The 15,272-nt window shown below is 43.4% G+C and overlaps 1 protein-coding gene across 1 annotated transcript in view; it reads right to left on the reverse strand.

Moving 5' to 3' along the window:
- The window catches only part of LOC139567711 (netrin-1-like), a 99,342-nt gene that overhangs the window by 12,551 nt on the left and 71,519 nt on the right, over window positions 1-15,272 (reverse strand). The gene's annotated exons all lie outside the window — the stretch shown is intronic.

Here is a 15,272-nt window from a genome sequence, read left to right on the forward strand (position 1 = left end):
CTTGCGACATGGGGCCGTGCATTATAATGCTGAAACATGAGGTGATGGCTGCGGATGAATGGCACGACAATGGGCCTCAAGATCTCTTCACGGTATCTGTATGTATTTAAAATGCAATTCTGTTCATTGTCCTTAGCTTATACCTGCCCATACCGTAACCCCACCGCCACCATGGGGCACTCTGTTCACAACGTTGACATCAGTAAACCGCTCGCCCACACGACGCCATCTGCCCGATACAATTGAAACTGTGATTCATCGGTGAAGAGCACACTTCTCCAGCGTGCCAGTGGCCATCGAAGTTGAACATTTTCCCACTGAAGTCGGTTACGATGCCGAACTGCCGTCAGGTCAAGACCTTGGTGAGGACGACGAGCACACAGATGAGCTTCCCTGAGACGGTTCCTGACAGTTTGTGCAGAAATTCTTTGGTTGTGCAAACCCACAGCTTCATTAGCTGTCCAGGTGGCTGGTCTCAGATGATCCCGCAGGTGAAGAAGCCGGATGTGGAGGTCCTGTGCTGGCGTGGTTACACGTGGTCTGCGGTTGTGAGGCCGGTTGGATGTAATGCCAAATTCTCTAAAACGACGTTGGAGGCAGCGTATGGTAGAGAAATGAACATTTCATTCTCTGGTGGACGTTCCTGCAGTCAGCATGCCAATTGCACACTCTCAAAACATGAGACATCTGTGGCATTGTGTTGTGTGACAAAACTGCTCATTTTAGAGTGGCCTTTATTGTCCTCAAGCACAAGGTGCACCTGCGTAATGATCATGCTGTTTAATCAGCTTCTTGATATGCCACACCTGTCAGGTGGATGGATTAACTTGGCAAAGGAGAAATGCTCACTGAACAGGGATTGTAAGGACAGACGCTGGGAGACGAGAAGCAAGAGCAGGGAGTGAATATTTAATGAAGAAACAGACAGGAAACAAAACACGAACAGCGTCTGGACATGGGACACATAACAACATTAATGCTGACTCGGAAATAAACTAAGGAAGTGACAGATATAGGGGAGGTAATTAATAATGTGATTGAGTCCGATGAAGCGTTGATACGCGTAACGATGGTGACAGGTGTGTGTAATGATAAGCAGCCTGGCGACCTCGAGCGCCAGAGAGGGGGAGCGGAAGCAGGCGTGACGGGGATGTAAACAAATTTGCACACACATTTTGAGAGAAATAAGCTTTTGTGCATATGGAACATTTCTGGAATTTTTTATTTCAGCTCATGTAACAAGAGACCAACACTTTACATGTTGCATTTATGTTTTTGATCAGTATAGTTTGTTGCTAGTGAACCTGGCAATATGACAACCGAATTCAAAAATACCAGTTGCTGAAAACAGCTGGTCAAACTAGAAACATACGGGAGGATTTGACAGCATAGCGCCACTTGCATCATGACTGCAACAGTATGGACCGGGAAAATGTATGTTCATCATTCACCACGTTAGGTCATCAGATGCTCCCAAAAAATGATGTCTCTGCAAAAACAAATCAATGCTACTGTAGCTAGAAAACTTTTCCCTTGTTGAACCTGCATTTACAATGTATACAATTTCAGTATGTGTGGTTTTTGGTTTAGCTTTTTGTAACTTTGTAGCAAGTACGGTCTGCAGTGTCGATGAATATTGCGTAATGATTGCAAGGTGTCCCCGATATCTTTTCCAACTGTCCCGTTATCTGGTTTTAATGTCCATTCTAGAATTCCCTTCTAACCAATCAGAAATGAGTACTCAATAATGCTGTGGTATTATATATATATATTTATATATATATATTCCTTCTAATAATGTACAATCTGTGTGTGTGTATATATATTCCTCCTAATAATGTACAATCTGTGTATATATATTTATATATATTCCTCCTAATAATGTACAATCTGTGTGTATATATATATATATTCCTCCTAATAATGTACAATCTGTGTATATATATTCCTCCTAATATTGTAGAAATGTGTGTCTCTTCATTGGCCTGGGCTATTGTTTGCATTCAAGACCAGATCATTTTTATTGCTCTCAGTTTGTCAGTGTCAGGTCACGGTCACGGTCATTTTGGGGTGGTGTTAAAAAAGATGATGCTAATGTTTTCTATCATATAAATGACATTAGGCAAAATAAAATCCAAACCTATACTAAAAAACGAATGTGGAAATCCTCAACAGGCCTCTACTCAACGTATGCCACTATGCAAATACAATTAGAGATGTATCCAATGCTTTATTATTTATATATATATATATATACAGTGGGGAGAACAAGTATTTGATACACTGCCGATTTTGAAGGTTTTCCTACTTACAAAGCATGTAGAGGTCTGTAATTTGTATCATAGGTACAATTCAACCGTGAGAGACGGAATCTAAAACAAAAATGCAGAAAATCACATTGTATGATTTTTAAGTAATTAATTTTCATTTTATTGCATGACATAAGTATTTGATACATCAGAAAAGCAGAACTTAATATTTGCTACAGAAACCTTTGTTTGCAATTACAGAGATCATACGTTTCCTGTAGTTCTTGACCAGGTTTGCACACACTGCAGCAGGGATTTTGGCCCACTCCTCCATGCAGACCTTCTCCAGATCCTTCAGGTTTCGGGGCTGTCGCTGGGCAATACAGACTTTCAGCTCCCTCCAAAGATTCTCTATTGGGTTCAGGTCTGGAGAATGGCTAGAGCACTCCAGGACCTTGAGATGCTTCTTACGGAGCCACTCCTTAGTTGCCCTGGCTGTGTGTTTCGGTTCGTTGTCATGCTGGAAGACCCAGCCACGACCCATCTTCAATGCTCTTACTGAGGGAAGGAGGTTGTTGGCCAAGATCTCGCGATACATGGCCCTATCCATCCTCCCCTCAATACGGTGCAGTCGTCCTGTCCCCTTTGCAGAAAAGCATCCCCAAAGAATGATGTTTCCACCTCCATGCTTCACGGTTGGGATGGTGTTCTTGGGGTTGTACTCATCCTTCTTCTTCCTCCAAACACGGCGAGTGGAGTTTAGACCAAAAAGCTCTATTTTTGTCTCATCAGACCACATGACCTTCTCCCATTCCTCCTCTGGATCATCCAGATGGTCATTGGCAAACTTCAGACGGGCCTGGACATGTGCTGGCTTGAGCAAGGAGACCTTGCGTGCGCTGCAGGATTTTAATCCATGACGGCGTAGTGTATTACTAAGGGTTTTCTTTGAGACTGTGGTCCCAGCTCTCTTCAGGTTATTGACCAGGTCCTGCTGTGTAGTTCTGGGCTGATCCCTCACCTTCCTCATGATCATTGATGCCCCACGAGGTGAGATCTTTAATGGAGCCCCAGACCGAGGTGATTGACCGTCATCTTGAACTTCTTCCATTTTCTAATAATTGCGCCAACAGTTGTTGCCTTCTCACCAAGCTGCTTGCCTATTGTCCTGCAGCCCATCCCAGCCTTGTGCAGGTCTACAATTTTATCCCTGATGTCCTTACACAGCTATCTGGTCTTGGCCATTGTAGAGAGGTTGGAGTCTGTTTGATTGAGTGTGTGGAGAGGTGTATTTTATACAGGTAACGAGTTCAAACAGGTGCAGTTAATACAGGTAATGAGTGGAGAAGAGGAGGGCTTCTTAAAGAAAAACTAACAGGTCTGTGAGAGCTGGAATTCTTACTGGTTGGTAGGTGATCAAATACTTATGTCATGCAATAAAATGCAAATGAATTACTTAAAAATCATACAATGTGATTTTCTGGATTTTTGTTTTAGATTCCGTCTCTCACAGTTGAAGTGTACCTATGATAAAAATTACAGACCTCTACATGCTTTGTAAGTAGGAAAACCTGCAAAATCGTCAGTGTATCAAATACTTGTTCTCCCCACTGTATATATATACATAATAATGTTGTTTTGATTTGGGGGTGCAAAAACATGTAATATATATATTTCTTAATAAAAAAAAATGTATTAAGAAATATGTATATATATTTATTAAGAAATATATATATTACATTTTTTTGCACCACCAAATCAAAACATCTTCCCGTGGCTATGCCAACTCCTTTCTCTTGTCAACTCAGCCGCTATGTCCCTCCAAACCCCACTTTCCAGACCTATACACCCCCCAGGCCCCCACCGACTTACCAACTCCATTCCTTTTCAACTCGCCCCCCAAACCCCCCCTTCGAGACCCCCCCAGGGCCGTGTCAAGCTTGGGCATTTATTGCAATAGGGGAACCTAGGGGTGGTGGTCCCAGTGATGGGTGGGAGGAGGGGAGGTAGGGGGTCATAGCCACGACAAAGGGAGGTCAGGAAGGAAATTAGCGGCCCATGAAGCGTTAACCAAAGCCCTTTCTGGTGTCCACTCCTCCACAGTGAACAAATAAATACCTGACACAGCTAGGGACCGGCCATGGGCCTCATTTATAACCATTGCGTAAATGTCAGACTAAATATCTGCATGTGCAATTTCTGAAAATAATACGTACATCTAAAAATATTTATATTTATTATCTTGGCGCACGCCATACATATGCATGTTTCCCGTTATAAATCAGCCCGTCGTAAAACTGCGCGCGAGAACGTGCATTATAACTCTGCATGGAAACGCCCTGCATTCACCTTTTATGGTTACAATTCACGTATTTATTTGCTGTATAATCTGGAACTATTAGAATTCAAAAATAAACGTTATCAAATGTTTATGGAGGTGTTACCAGAATGTTTATCTTTTGCAGTAATTTATTCTGTATTTGGCAAATGATTGTGACAGTTTCTGAAAGAAAAAACTATGGAAAATTAATTTAGACCTGTCAGCAGAACGTTTGAATTCAACAATGTTTTGTATCGACTTTTTACCAAAATATTCCGGACTGTCGTGAATTCTGTAACATTGTCTAGCGTACCATTTTTTTATTATTACAGTAGGCTACTGTACATGCATACTTCAATGTAAAAGATCAACTGTCTGTTCACCTGTGAAATTCGACTGTATGTTATAATCTGCCCTGCCTATGGGATCACATTTGCTACTGCAAAAACTAGAAACTCAGTGCCTTCGGAAAGTATTCAGACCGTTAACTTTTTTGTTGTTATAGTAAAATGGATTAAAAACTAAAAAATCCTAAGCAATCTACACACAATAACCTCATAATGACAAAGCAAAAACAGGTTGTTAGAAATGTTTGCAAATGTATTAAAAATAAAAAACAGAAATACCTTATTTACATAAGTACTTGCTATGAGACTCGAAATTCAGCTCAGGTGCATCCTGTTTCCATTGATCATCCTTGATATGTTTCTACAACTTGATTGGAGTCCACCTGTGGGAAATTCAATTGATTGGACATGATTTGGAAAGGCACACACCTGTCTATATAAGGTCCCACGGTTGACAGTGCATGTCAGAACAAAAACCAAGCCATGACGTCGAAAGGAATTGTCCATAGAGCTCCGAGACAGGATTGTGTCGAGGCACAGATCTGGGGAAGGGTAACAAAACATTTCTGCAGCATTGAAGGTCCCCAAGAACACAGTGGCCTCCATCATTCTTAAATGGAAAATGTTTGGAACCACCTAGACTCTTCCTAGAGCTGGCAGCCCGGCCAAACTGAGCAATCGGAGGAGAAGGGCCTTGGTCAGGGAGGTGACCAAGAACCTAATGGTCTCTCTGACAGAGCTCTAGAGTTCCTCTGTGGAAATGGAAGAAACTTCCAGAAGGACAACCATCTCTGCAGCACTCCACCTATCAGGCCTTTATGGTAGTGGCCAGACGGAAGCCACTCCTCAGTAAAAGGCACATGACAGCCTGCTTGGAGTTTGCCAAAAGGCACCTAAAGACTCTCAGACCATGAGAAACAAGATTCTCTGGCATGATGAAACCAAGATTGAACTCTTTGGCCTGAATGCCAATCGTCACATCTGGAGGAAACCTGGCACCATCCCTACGGTGAAGCATGGTGGTGGCAGCATCATGCTGTGGAGATGTTTTTCAGCAGCAGGGACAAGGAGACTAGTCAGGATCGAGGCAAAGATGAATGGAGCAAAGTACAGAGAGATCCTTGATGAAAACCTGCTCCAGAGTGCTCAAGACCTCAGACTGGGGCGAAGTTTCACCTTCCAACAGGACAACGACCCTAAGCACACAGTCAAGACAACACAGGAGTGGCTTCGGGACAGTCTCTGAATGTCCTTGAGTGGTCCAGCCAGAGCCCGGACTTGAACCTGATTGAACATCTCTGGAGAGACCTGAAAATAGATGTGCAGCAACTGTCCCCATCCAATCTAACAGAGCTTGAGAAGATCTGCAGAGAAGAATGGGAGAAACTCCCCAAATACCTGTGTGCCAAGCTTGTAGCATCACAAGACTCTATGCTGTAATCGCTGCCAAAGGTGCTTCAACAAAGTACTGAGTAAAGGGTCTGAATACTTATGTAAATGTGATCTTTAAATTTTTTACGTTTTATAAATTAGCAAAAAATTCTAAAAACCTGTTTTTGCTTTGTCATTATGGGGTATTGTGTGTAGATTGATGAGGGGGAAAAAAACAATTTAATCAATTTTAGAATAAGGCTGTAATGTAACAAAATATGGAAAAAGTCAAGGGGTCTGAATACTTTCTGAAGGCACTGTACATAGCCTATCTATTTAGGCTAGGTACTGTACAGTATGTATAGAGCCATGTCATCATGGAATGCTCTGCCACCAGAGGTTCCTCAGGCAAAAAGCAAGTTTAGCTTAAAAAAACAGATAATCTATTTAGGCTACTAGGCCCAATTAAATGGGAGATGCATCTTTATTTGTTGTATGGCTACTTAGGGAAAATTAACCGATCATGGCTAGAAAATAGGAGGAATTTATTCTGCAGCGGTTATGAAAATAACCACAGGCCTACATGCAATACCTCATAATGTCAAAGTGGAAATGTCTTGAGTCAATTAGTATTCAACCCCTTTGTAATGGCAAGCCTACATAAATGCAGGTGTCCAATAATAATGTTTAACATGATTTTTGAATGACTACCTCATCTTTGTACCCCACACATACAATTATCTATAAGGTCCCTCAGTCGAACAGTACATTTCATACACAGATTCAACCACAAAGACCAGGGAGGTTTTCCAATGCCTTGCAAAGAAAGGCACGTATTGGTAGATGAGTAAACAAATACAATTAACAGACATTGAATATACCTTTGAGCATGGTGAAGTTATTAATTACACTTTGGATTGTATATCAATACACCCAGTCACCACAAAGATACAGGCGTCCTTCCTAACTCATTTGCCGGAGAGGAAGGAAACCGCTCAAGGATTTCACCATGACTTCAAAACAGCTACAAAGTTTAATGGCTGTGATAGGAGAAAACTGAGGATGTAGTTACTCCACAATACTAATCTAATTGACAGAGTGAAAATAAGGAAGCCTGTAGAGAATACAAATATTCCAAAACAAAACAATGGTATGCAACAAGTCACAAAAGTTATGCTGCAAAACATGTGGCAATGAAATAAACTTTTTGTCCTGAATACAAAGTGTTATGTTTGGGGCATTTCCAACACATCACTGAGTACCACTCATTATATTTTCAAGCATGGTGGTTGCTGCATCATGTTATGGGTATGCTTGTTATCGGCAAGGACTAAGAAACGGAATAGAGCCAAGCACAGGCAAAATCCTAACGGAATACCTGGTTCAGTCTGCTTTCCAACAGACACTGGGAGACAAATTCACCTTTCAGAATGACAATAAAATAAAATAGTTGCTTACCAAGATGACATTGAATGTTCCTGAGTGGCCTAGTTACAGTTTTGACTTAAATCGTCTTGAAAATATATGGCAAGACTTGAAAATGGCTGTCTAGCAATGATCAAACTTGACATTTTTTTTAAAGAACAATAGGCAAATATTGTACAAGCCAGGTGTGCAAAGCTCTTACCCAGAAATACTCACAGCTGTAATCACTGCCAAAGGTGATTCTAACATGTATTGACTCAGGGGTGTGAATATTTATGTAATTTAGTTATTTCTGTATTTAATTTTCAATACATTTGCAAAAAATTCTAAAAACATGTTTTCACTTTGCAATCCATTTTGAATTCAGACTGTAACACAACAAATGTGGAATAAGTCAAGGGGTATGACTACTTTCTGGTACTGTATGTCAAATTATTTTAGATTCCAAAAATAAAATACATTGATTTTCACTCTTCTCACTAATGGCAAATGGCAGCATCTTGTTGTTATGTTTTCCAGTTTTTTTGTGGAGGTTTTGTGGAAAAATCATGTCATCATATCCCCGATTTTGCACACAATACTTGCATGTTTGCAATACAATACTTCAACCACTAGAAAAGTTTGTTCTGTTTTTATAAATGGCAACTTTTACGGGAAAATGGGAGCAGGCATGTTTAGGGGTATATTTTATATGTACACAACATTTATAAATGAGGCCCCTGAACTGTACTGTGCTGGCTCAGATGTTTAGTTTATTCCAACACAGTTTTAGCAACTATGGTAGATGCATCAGGCCAGAGTAGTACTGCTTGCCTTAACTCAGTTTGGTTAGGTAATGTGGAAAGTGTACAGGTTTGTGATGAATTACTGGGACTTTAAGTGTATATCCACACAGCCCACTTCTCTGAGTTAACCTTGACAGACAGAAAAGGTGCCAAGGCTTTCCTGATTGCCCCACGCTGCCCTGTCACACAGCCAGTCACCTTCAGTAAAGAGTGCATGACGCGAGGCCAAACATAGAAATTAAAATAATTTGTTTCCCTTTATTCACTCTCTAACTGACACAAATTGGATCCAGAGTACTGTATCGGCACAGTTCCCTCTAAACTCTCCTCTGAAAAGTTTTAATAGTGCTATATTTTCACAAAGTGAGAGATGAAGGGAGAGAGAGAGAGAGAGAGGGGAGGATGAGTAGAGGAGGGGGTGATGTGTTAAGCAGGGTGATGGGCTGGTAGGAGGAAGGATAAGACCTTTCAGCCAGCCTGAATATGAACAAACTTCATTGTTGTGACCAGGTCCTTGCTCCATGCCTGCCTTATACATCCCTTTATATTCTGGCTGAATGAGGTTGCCTGGGTAACGCTGAAACGAGGAAAAATGCACCCAAAGTAGAGGAGGGCGGGAGAGTGGCTGGGGGGGACACTAGAAGAGGACGAAGCTGGTTGGCGGGGTGAGGGATTTCAAGTAAACCCAAAATCGTCTCAGCCGATGGGGTTGGAGAAGGTAGTTGTGAGGGGAAAAATGGCACAGTAGATGAACTTGGAGTCTATACTAGGCAGAGCGGCGCCTGATTCCCATGTAAATGACGACCCGGGCCTGTGGAAAAGGCTGCTTTTGTTTTCCCATAAACCCTCTTGATGGCATCATGATACTTTCCTTTGATAGCTCTCGTTGGCCATTAGTGTACTCCTGAGACGAGCACCCCCAGATCCCCATACAGGACCAGGCAGTCCCCCACCGCGAGGACAAATGTACCTTTTGTGTGGGACACTCTAGTCAGGGGAAGTGGAATTAGTCCAGAGGCACTGAGCTCTGTGTACCTCCCCTCCGCGCCTCCTCTCTCCATCCCCTCTCTCCATCCCCTCTCTACGCTCTCTTACTGGGAGGTGTAGTCCCCTTTGTTTCTCGGTTGTTTGAGCGAGGAAGGAGAAACGCTGAGAGACGCTCCTTTGCCGCCTGGATGTGTCTGTGCTTCTTTAGCAGTGGGAGAGATTGATTGACACCCTCTTACAGTCTTTAAGTCCTAGGCACATTTTTCAGACTTTTATCTACATGGATAAAAGTAGCGCAAAGACCTAGACAGGACCCAGTGACAGGGACCTGCTTAGCTGGAACAAAGAGGTGTAAATAGGGGCATGGGGGAGGCCTTTCTCCTCCCTACTTCTTTCTTCTCCGTGAACAAGACTGATTGAGAGACAAATTGTGGCAAATAAAGCATGTAATTAGATTATAGCCACAGTGCCTGGGCTGTTGGGCTGCTGGAATCATTGCAGTAGGGCTGGACCCTGTCCAAAGAGAGGTTTCTTCATAGTTTTCTTTCTTTCTTCTTCTTTGTTTCTTCATTTCTTTCTTCTCTCTGGCCGTGTCCAGTGTTGTAGTCCTTGAGACCCGTCTCGAGACCAAATATTGAGTGTCTCGGTCTTGTCGCTGTGTAAGGAAGAACAAACTGTTCTTCTGAAATATGAACACAGAACATTTTGAACTCTTATCGTGGCGATATGACACTATTACAATCATGGTCTTGAATTGGACTTGCATTTGTCTGGTCTCGGTCTTGACTTGGTCTTGACTTGGTCTTGACTTGGTCTTGACTTGGTCTTGACTTGGTCTTGACTCGGTCTCGCCCCCCTCCAGCCTAGGACTCGATTTGCTCCGGTCTTGGTCTTGAATCGGTCTCACTTTAGGTGGTCTCAAACACAACACTGGCCACGTCCAAATACCCATAATTGCGTTCTAAACAGTAGGAATTTTTGGTATGTGAAAATAGAACGTTTTATAGTATGTTAAAAAAAATGGTATGGATGTCATACTCGTTTCGGCTTTTCATCTACTACAAAATTGCTGCGTGCTATTGAGGAAGAGAATCCTCTTTTCAGATCCAGGCGTGTTTGACAGCAGCTGATGGTGAGACGTGCTGTACCATAATGATAGAATGGCGGGAAACGGTGCAGTTGCACATCAGATGACGTATTCTCAGTATGGGTGAGTCCAGTATGGTGATATTTGTTGCTTATTGAATAGATTTTTACTAAACAGTACATTCTAAATAGTATGTAGTATGGCTAGTACACAGTATGCCGTTTTTGTAAGTAGTAGGCAGATTTCGGACACGGCCTCTTTCTCTCTCTTTCATTCATTCTTTCTTCCTCCTTAGGTAAGGGGAAAGTTGTTTTCGATCCCAGTGAGCGACAGAGCTGGGAAACAACAGAGCGAAAGCGTCTATTTATGATTCATGACATGATGGTTTTGTGGGTTGTTTGTTTTGGGCGGCATGTTCTGTGGAACCAATCTGAAAACAAGAATGTGGTCATCCCTATTACTGCAATTGAGTTTCAGTGGAGTCAGTGGGCAATGAGGCTGGCTCCATCCCAACATGCAGACAACAGACGAGAGTGAGAGAGGCAGATGCCAATGTGTTCATGTTGTGAGAGCCAGGCTGAGATTGCCAAGCCATAAATCATATTGTGAGTTTGGTATCGATGATGATGACACGCCAATACAATGCTATTACGATGCTATTTTCTCCCCGTTCTTTTTCTCTCCCTCTCTCTCGGGTCAACGTTTCTCTCTCCTCTCACTCTCTCTCTCTCATATTAAACTCGGAGCAGGTAATAAAATCCCATGACACAACACTAAAGCCCAGTGAGGCAGCAGAGAGTTTTAACAGGGTGTGTAGCGTGGATCCAGAGAGAGACTCATGTCCCAAATATCCAGGGAGGGTCTCACCGCAAATCCTGAACCATTCCAGCCACAAAAAAAACATGTCTTTCTTATCATCACCATCGTGGCCCATTTCCTGGATCATGTTCATAAGGGCACACCGCCCCAAAACGTTTTGTAACCGAAAACGAACGCTTCTCATTGGATGTCTTTCGACAGTAACTCCCCGTTTTATAACTATTATGACTGTTTTTCTTCCATTTCGTGCCTAATTAATACCACCCTGGTTGTGGTCACTGGTGGATATTATGGTGGTCAGCTCAGCTGTTATAATCTCCTCCACATTCCGCTGCTCTACAGACATCTCTGTCAGGCGAGGACCAAGGGGGAGTGACTACTCACACTATCCGTGACCTAACCGCACAATATGTGTTTTGTCTGGGCCTTGCCGTCCGAGATATTCGCCATGCATTCCACCCCTCCATGTACTCAGGGAGGTGGGGAACCCAGAACACATCGCTGGAGACAAATGAATACCCCCCCCACTTCCCTCAACCGACTCCGATGGGGTTGGGGTAGGGGGGAGGCACCTGCTGCACAGCTGTCCAGCCTCGCCTATAATCAGCCCACCCCAAGCATGCCGGTTTCTTTTCCTTTAGTCCTACCTTACAAACCAAAGTAGAAATAATGTCATGACTCATCACTTAAAGTCTCTCCATCTAGATAAAACAATGTATATATCTGCATCTGTCTGTATGTCTCTCTCTCTATACACTGAACAAAAATATAAATGCAACATGTAAAGTGTTGGTTTCTTGAGCTGAAATAAGCACAAAAAGCTTATCCGTCTCAAATTGTGTGCACAAATTTCTTTACATCCCTGTTAGTGAGCATTTCTCCTTTGCCAAGATAATCCATCCACCTGACAGGTGTGGCATATCAAGAAGCTGATTAAACAGCATGATTATTACACAGGTGCACCTTGTGCTGGGGACAATAAAAGGCCACTCTAAAATAAAAGGCCACACAGTTTTGTCACACAACACAATGCCACAGATGTCTCAAGTTTTGAGAGAGCGTGCAATTGGCATGCTGAGTGCAGGAATGTCCACCAGAGCTGTTGCCAGAGAATGTATTGTTCATTTCTCTACCATAAGCCGCCTCCAATGTCATTTTAGAGAATTTGGTAATACTTCCAACCGGCCTCACAACTGCAGACCACATGTAACATTCGGCTTCTTCACCTGTGGCGTCGCCCGAGATTTTATCGACGGCAATTTGAATGCACAGAGATGAGATCCTAAGGCCCATTGACGTGTCATTCATCCGCCGCCATCACCTCATGTTTCAGCATGATAATGCACAGCCCCGTGTCGCAAGGATCTGTACACAATTCCTTGAAGCTGAAAATGTCCCAGTTCTTCCATCGCCTGCATACTCACCAGACATGCCACCCATTGAGCATATCTGGGATGCTCTGGATCGACGTGTTCGACAATGTGTTCCAGTTTCCGCCAATATCCAGCAACTTCACACAGCCGTTGAAGAGGAGTGGGACAACATTCCACACGCCACAATCAACAGCCTGGTCAAATCTATGAGAAGGAGATGTGTGGTGCTGCATGAGGTAAATGGTGGTCACACCAGACACTGACTGGATTTCTGATCCACGCCCCTACCTTTTATTTTAAGGTGTCTGTGACCAACAAATGCATATCGGTATTCCCAGTCATGTGAAATCCATAGATTAGGGCCCAATTTATTTATTTCAATTGAATGATTTCGTTACATGAACTGTAACTCAGTAAAATCTTTTACATTTTTGCATGTTATATATTTTTTCAGTATATATATGCTTCACTAACGACATAGGCACTCATTTGTGGGACTGGTGGTGAGGCCCTGATAAGAACAACCACATCTGTCACCAATCATGTATTGGATGAGATCCCATTTGTCCACGTACTAAGCCCTCCAGTGGTTGGCTCAGTCCAGACCCAGTAATGTATGAAGCTATGCATCCTCTGGTTTGGAAGCCTGGGTGGTCCCGCCCTCTGTCCGTCTACCCAGGAATCTGACGTGACCGATACAATCTGTCAGTCAAAGTGCCCCACCAATCTGCTTGATTTCAACATCTCCCATTTCTATAGAATGTTCATAGTATGTCGCCCCATTCAAGTTGTATGTACAGGAATTCCCCCAGGTGATTACGTTATACGGAGTTACGGGGTCAGTATCATTATACGTTTCCTCTATAATGATGTTTACATTGGTCCGATGACACAGTTTAACCAATACGATTATAACGGGAGTTCTTTAGCTCTTATTGCGCAAGAACACCTACACGTTAATGCTCACTCAAATGCAGAGAATCAGGGACGACGGAACTAGCGAGAACTATGGCGAATTATCAAGCGATGTCGAAAATCGAGAGTTCTTGATCAGCCAGGGATTCCTTTGCCTTTTGAAAACCTCTGTGTTCACTGTTCAGGATACAATAAATGGGAACTCACAGTTTGTTTAGTTCAGCCAGGGAAGGATGTGAAGGATATAATGTTGCTCCCAGACTAGGGAGGGGATGTGTGTCTATTTGTCAATAACAGCTGGTGCGCAATGTCTAATATTAAGGTAGTCTTGAGGTATTGCTCGCTTGTGGTATGATAAGCTGTTAGACGACACTATCTACCAATAGAGTTTTTCTACTACACCGGCTCTGATGCTCGTCGGATGTGGCGGGGCTTGCAAACTATTATAGACTACAAAGGGAAACCCAGACATGAGCTGCCCAGTGACGCGAGCCTACCAGACGGGCTAAATGCCTTTTATGCTCGCTTCGAGGCAAGCAACACTGAAGCATGCATGAGAGCACCGGCTGTTCCGGACGACTGTGTGATCACGCTCTCCGTAGCCGATGTGAGCAAGACCTTTAAACAGATCAACAGATGGATTACGAGGATGTGTACTCTGAGCATGCGTGGACCAACTGGCAAGTGTCTTCACTGACATTTTCAACCTCTCCCTGACAGAGTCTGTAATACCTACATTTCAAGCAGACCACCATAGTCCCTGTGCCCAAGAAAGCGAAGGTAACCTGCCCAAATGACTACTGCCCCGTAGCACTCACGTCGGTAGCCATGAAATGCTTTGAAAGGCTGGTCATGGCGCACATCAACACCATCATCCCGGAAACCCTAGACCCACTCCAATTCGCATACCGCCCCAAGAGATGATGATCACAGATGATGCAATCTCAATCGCACTCCACACTGCCCTTTCCAACCTGGACAAAAATAACACCTATATCAGAATGCTGTTGACTACAGCTCAGCGTTCAACACCCTAGTGCCCACAAAACTCATCACTGAGCTAAGGACCCTGGGACTGAACACCTCCCTCTGCAACTGGATCCTGGACTTCCTGACGGGCCGCCCCCGGGTGGTAAGGGTAGACAACAACACATCTGCCACAGTGACCCTTAACACAGGGAACCCTCAGAGGTGCGTGCCCCTCAGCGGTGCGTACCTCTCCCTCAACGTGAACAAGACAATGGAGATGATGATGGACTACAGGAAAAGGAGGGCCGAACACGCCCCCATTTACATCGACGGGGCTGAAGTGGAGTGGGTCGAGAGTTTCAAGTTCTTTGGTGTGAACATTGCCAACAAACTATCATGGTTCAAACACACCAAGACAGTTGTGAAGAGGGCACGACAATGCCTTTTCCCCCTCAGGAGACTGAAAAGATGGCTCCCCAGATCCTTAAAAAGTTATACAGCTGCACCATCGAGAGCATCCTGACCAGTTTCAAATCAAATCAAATCAAATTTTATTAGTCACATACACATGGTTAGCAGATGTTAATGCGAGTGTAGCGAAATGCTTGTGCTTCTAGTTCCGACA

Source organism: Salvelinus alpinus, chromosome 2, assembly GCF_045679555.1.
Source record: "Salvelinus alpinus chromosome 2, SLU_Salpinus.1, whole genome shotgun sequence".
Lineage (NCBI taxonomy): Eukaryota > Metazoa > Chordata > Actinopteri > Salmoniformes > Salmonidae > Salvelinus > Salvelinus alpinus.